Here is a 6707-nt window from a genome sequence, read left to right as displayed (position 1 = left end):
ATATATATATATATATATATATATATATACTCGGAGAAACTGTGAGATAGAGTGTGCTAAATATATAGACAGAAGGTAATGTTCATAAGAAGCGATGTGTAAAAGCCTGAGCGACACAGATAGACAGATAGTGATAAAAAAAGACTCATTCTTATGACTGAAAAGCATTACATGCTATATCAAAAGAAAAAAAGGAAGACAACATATAAGGAGAGAGAATGAAAGTGTGGTAAATACATATAGAGAGAGGAAGAGTAGAAATTACAGAGGGATATAGATAGACAGATAGTAGATAATATAAGATACCACACGCGCAGCACACACACAAACACACACGTACACACATGCGTACACACACAAACGTCCACACATAAGGTCATCATGAGTTTAAGATTGCCGCTTCTAAAAACAATCAATTTTAGCGATCTGAATGTTGAGTTATTTGAAAATCAAATCGAATTTTCTCAAGTACGCACAATTTCGGAGCCTTTCTGCGACATACGAATAAACATACATACGTACATACATACATACATAAGCTCTCACATTGCATAATAGAAACATCATTGCTATTGCTATTTTATTATTCTTCGATCATAAGACGCCGAGCTGGCAGAAGAGTTAGCACGCCGGGCAAATTGCTTAGCGGCATTTCGTCTGTCTTTACTTTATGAGTTCAAATTCCGCCGAGGTCGACTTTGCCTTTCATCCTTTTGGGGTCGATAAATTAAGTACCATTTGCGTACTGGGGTCAGTCTAATCCACTTGCCCCCTCCCCCAACATTTATTCTTCAATCGTGTTTTTGCATTGCAAGAGTATACTGCGCACTTTGAGTGTGAATTTTTATTTCCTAGAAGACCTTGGCGCATGCACTAAGTGTGGCTCCAGATCTTGAATGTCGTTGACAATTTCTTTTGGTGGAATATTGGTCATTTTATTTATGACTATTTCGAAAAGCATATATGTGCATCGTCTACTATATTTTTTAACATATATTTTATTTTCTTCTGTGACTAAAGATTTTGTTCGAAGCATTCTCCTTACCTCGTGACATTTGGTAACGATTGCTAGTTTGTGAACCTACATCTTCATGTCAGTGTGCGCTTATTTATCTCAGACCAGGAACATTTTACGGCGAATGCTTATTACATTTTATTTTTGTTAAAATAATGCTGGTGTAATTGCTATTGTATAATATTTTTAGTCTATCAGATGTAGAAAGAAGGAATGAAACAATGTAAGTGAATATTTACTTTCCCTTTTTTCCAAAAGCAATAATTCTACAATTATGTATCGTATTCTGATACATTACACGATTTTGTTTGTTTCATGTGTTAAGATTTGATTTATTTTTCAGCAAAAATTATCTTACTGTTTCAATTTAGATACCTGATTTTGCACTCATTTCATCAAATATTCTTGGCCTTCTTTGAAAATATTTAGTAATTTTAGGTTCTAACAACCCTACAGGCATATTACTTAATAACGTTTTAGAATGGAAATATGTAACGGTAGTTTTGTTTCGTTTCGATTTTTAGAATTGCGTGCTTTGTTTCGTTTCATTCTTTTCCTCAAAACAACCGGTCATATCAGTTTTACGTTTGGAGTATTTGTTGTTTTCTTTCTAGAGAGAAGACAGTGTATCGCAGGTTTTCCTTTAGCTCATTATTTTTTCCATTTGCTCATTATTAATATCTTCGTTCTCACACTGTGGATGTTTTATAATAATTTTCTGGTTGGCTTAATCTCACACTTCCCTGCATTCATAGATTTTCTATTAGTTTATAGTTGTCCGTTATTTGATATTATCGTAGTCCTACTGTGGATTTTATAATATCATTTTCTGGTTGCCTTAATCTCATACAATGCTGTATGTGTTGTAAATATATTTTTATGCCACATTTTGCACTTATACTCTAAAACTAGTCATTATCTTTCTTTTACTGCTTCGTCTTACTACTTCATTTAGCAAGTAGATGAAAATAATATAACAAGATGTTGCTTCTGGAATAAATGAATTATTAATGTCGATTAATTTCTTGATAGAGCTTAGTGATATCTTAGTTATTAAAAATTACATCTAAGTAATTTCTCTCATTTGTAGGTGCTCTATATTAATTCACATTTATAAGTTTGATGTTGTTACTTAATTTCTGTTTAGTATAATTACGCAATTTACGGAGGTATCAAAAAAGGTCTCGGACTAGCCTTGTAACGCGCCAATAAATGGCAGCGCATGGTTGCATGTGCAGTGAGAGGTAGCGATGAGCTTCATGAGACTCTGTGATGACTGACATTGTTACGCTTACTTCGTAAGTTGTGTAATTTGTGTTTTGTGATCACGTGTATGCTGTAGTCTTCGATTTTTGCCATGGACAGGAAGTTGGAACAAAGAGCCAACGTAGAATGTTGTATTAAACTTCGAAAGCCTGCTATAGAGACAACAGAGCAATGGATCGTACGCAATGTTTCGAATGGCAAGGGCGCTTCAAAAGTGGAAGAAACTCTCTGGAAGACGATGAACGATCTGGAAGGCCTACCACGAGGGTCACCCCTGAAAATGAGGAGAACATTTATCAGCTTGTGCATGGGGATCGTCGGAGGACAATCAATGACATTTGGAAGGGAGGACATTTGTTGAAAGTAACCGGATCTGTGGAGGCCGAAGAATTGGGTTCTTCACGACAGCAGTGCACCCCGTTACCGAGCCCTCCTCACTCGTACATTTCTTGCCAAAACCAACAAGGTACCCCTTCCACAACCCACCGTATTCAAGAGATTTAGTATCTGCAAACTTCCATCTCTTCCCAGAGATGAAAGTGCACCGAAAAAGCAGCGTTTTAACACCACTGTAGAAATCCACAGTGAACCGCAGAAGGTCCCCGCTTCGCTTCGAGAAAAAATACTTTCACAACGGATTTCAAAAGGTACAGGAACGCTGCAACTGTATATTGCTGCATAAGGTGAATATCTCGGATTTGACAATATTAAAACTTAAGTAAATAGGTTGTTTATTTTTTAGTCCGGGAACGTTTTGAGATCAGCTCGTATGTTTTTTTTTTTTTTAGCTAAAATGGAATTTAGACATTCTTATTGTTGTCTTCTGTATATTTCTCCAGTACAAAATCTCATGTGCCTTATGATATTTCCTCTAATAATCCAGAAACAGTCTGTAATATATTTTTATTCTAATTTTATAATGTGTAAGTTACATGCTGATAAAAGAAAGTGCGTTTATTGTATCTAATATTACTATTTCGATTCCAGATATTAATATGCTCACTAAGTCTCGATATCTTCAATATTACACTTCTAAGACAGCAAGCGACTATTAGCAACAAAAACATCAGCGTCTATTGTCGCATGAATAATAATCGAAAAAATAATATCCACGAGACACATACATACATCGAAGTTATTGAAAGCTTTTTCTTACGTACATTTATAGCATATATGCATATACGAATCAGCATATATATATATATATATATATATTAATAATTTAGAGAGGATCCACCATGGTGCAACCCAAATGATGAAGGAGTTCAGACACCATCAAGAAAAGCGTACTAAACTATTAATATATACAAAATACTACTTTAAAAATCTAAAAGACCTCAGAGAAAATTTGTAATCCATAAAATCTATAAAATATTAGACTAAAAATTTTAATCAATTTAGTGAATTTATAAAAGACGAAATTGAATGAAAGACTACGCGCGTTTCATGACCACATAAAATTGGAAAATATCTGGTGAATCTACATTGAATCGATCAAGATAAATACCACTCATAATAAGGACACTCTTCTGGTCATGTAACTTCAAAATACATCCTAATATTCAAAAATGCGATAAAATAAGAAAAGTAGAAAAATCTGTACGTTTAAGCAAAATTTAGTACTATAAATAAATAAGTGTCAAGGTTTTAAAATAATAACCATAATAATAAGAAACATCTGTCAAGTTAAAAGCATAAAACATCTATTGGAGAAATAATTTCTGAAGATTAGGAAAAAGAAAACATATATAAAATAGTGTAATTAACTATTAAATGGATTAAGACATTCAAGAGTAATAGGAAAAAGAACAACATCACTTAACTTAACGAACATTCTTTGTTGAATGTAGTATTACCAAAGAAATTTATATGATGTGTATCACGTGGCAAAATGGCGTTTATTCGTAACCACAAATACTAAAATTACCATGTGAAAATTACCGTGAAAATATGGCGTTGAAGGAGAAGAGGGAAGAAAAGCTTTATCCTTGTAAGTTCGGATTTTATAATTCCCTAACATAGCGGAACAGCACTTTGAAAGGTTTTAGCTATAGTAGAACACACCTGCTGAAAGTGCCACTCAGAACAATGTGGTTGGGACGGAACCTTTATACCACGCCTCCGACAATATATATATATATGTGTGTGTGTGTGTGTGTGTGTGTGTGTGTGTGTGTGTGTATGTATGTATGTATTTTCGTATGTATGTATATACATATATATACACATAAATGAAGTATAAAGAAAGGGAAAAATGTGTAAGTGTAAACCAACTTTAATTCAATTCAAATTCAAGTTGATACAGAACCAATATACATTCAACAAATTTTTTCTTAGTCTTATTAATTTCAAAGACAAAGACGGAAAAACAAAAAAAATATACAAAGACCTTTCGTAACCCAAAACACGTCGAGGAAAAGACGAAATTAAGTTGAAAATATTCCGAATGTATTAGGATGCATTAGAATTTAATTATATTTTTAAATACTGGAATACCTTTTACCGGTTTCATATTAGATTTTCAGAGCGTATGGTGTATGGAGTCGTGTCGTGAATTATATCTCTTCTGGCCATTCATATAAAAGGGGTTTGGTATCAAAATATGAATGCGATCCGAACGCTATCTATTACGCTCAAACCGACTGGCGAACGTTCATGTATTATGCTTTTGACAGTCGTGCCATTACTCGTTTTGGCCAAGTGAATGAACTGAAGCAACGTGAACGTGTGTTGCTCAAAAACACGACGTCTAATAGCGTATCTCACTCAAGACCTTACGATCGCTATCCGGATATCTTAAACACGCAGCCAAATGTCTTCACACACACACACACACACACACTAACACACAAACAAGTACACACATATATACACAGAAACACACACAGATGCACACATACGCACACACACAGATGCATACATACGTACACACACACATACATACATACATACATACACACACACACACACACACACATATATATATATATATATATATATATATGTATATATATATCCCAGACAGTAATACTCCTAACTCACGCAGGCAAAGAGAAACAATAACGAATCCGCCCGGCTTTGATTAACTATATAAGCGTTTCTAGATTAAAGATATATAAAACACATTTCTCACTTACTTTCCATCAGCAGTATAGTACTATACTGATGATAGAAGTAAGTGAGTAATGTGTTTTACATCTCTTTAATCCAGAAACGCGTACATAGTTAATCAAAGCCGGGTGGAATCGTTATTTTTTCTCTTTGCCTGCGTGAGTTAGTAGTATTGCTGTCTGGGAGATATATTATGGTAGTGTAATAGTATTTAACTGCTATTTCTAAATTTCGGTATGTGGCGAAGCAATTTTGCTGAACCCTAATTATAATTATGCTTATAATTATAAAATGTTTGCATTAGTTTACCGATGATAGTTCTTTTAACATACCGAACTACTTGGTGAAATTATTAGTTGTTAATTATTAATTTCCACCCTATATTAGTATATATTCGTTTTCACAAAATAGACTTTTAACGAGAGGCATTTTAAAGCATATTTTGGTACAAGAACACAATGCATAAATATTAATGTGTGTTCAGTCCAGCGGATATATTATTATAATGGTTAGATATTGCAACTATACATGAAAAGCATGTTTTTTGTTGCCGTTTTGGTAATATTTCTGAAATATATTAAAATATTATTATTCATTTTATACTTATCTTCCTAGTTATAAGTAAAATGATATACACTTATGAATAATGATGCTTCAAGATTCTTTTCTCTCAGAAACAGAATGATTCACTTTCACAGAAGGGATCTTGAAGATGAACAGATGCTGCGATACTTGTCAAGTCAATATTCTATTGGTATGAAAGGTGAAAGGCTTCATTGAAATTGGTGTGGCTTCGCTCACTAACGGTCATATCATCACATATTATTCCGAAACAACGTCATATACTTACCAAAAGCAATTTAGTGAATACGAATGAAGAATTTGAGCCGTTAGATATGATGTCAATACTAAATTCTTCCCGGATTTAACCATACAATTCAATATATGAAACGGGAACATAAATATGTTAACAATAAAATTAATTCTACGTACAATTTAATATAAAATAAGCATTAAATTTATTTACCAGTTTTTTTATTGCGTTCATCAGATGTTTTATTTACAACACGAGAATATACAGTTAATTACATACACTTAAGTATTCTCGAAACTTGTATATACGAAATCTAAATGAATACCTAAAAAACAGTTTACAACCTAACGTATTTATTTGTAGCAATTTATGTAATACTGGTTTCGAAAGAAACGTCATGAATATTCCCAGTTGTTATAGCGGTATGGATTGAAGGAACTATATATATATATATATGTGTGTGTGTGTGTGTGTGTGTGTGTGTGTGTGTGTGTGTGTGTG

The sequence above is a fragment of the Octopus bimaculoides genome, chromosome 3 (assembly GCF_001194135.2).
Source record: "Octopus bimaculoides isolate UCB-OBI-ISO-001 chromosome 3, ASM119413v2, whole genome shotgun sequence".
Lineage (NCBI taxonomy): Eukaryota > Metazoa > Mollusca > Cephalopoda > Octopoda > Octopodidae > Octopus > Octopus bimaculoides.
The sequence above is the reverse complement of the archived record's forward strand: the minus strand, read 5'-3'. Positions refer to the sequence as shown.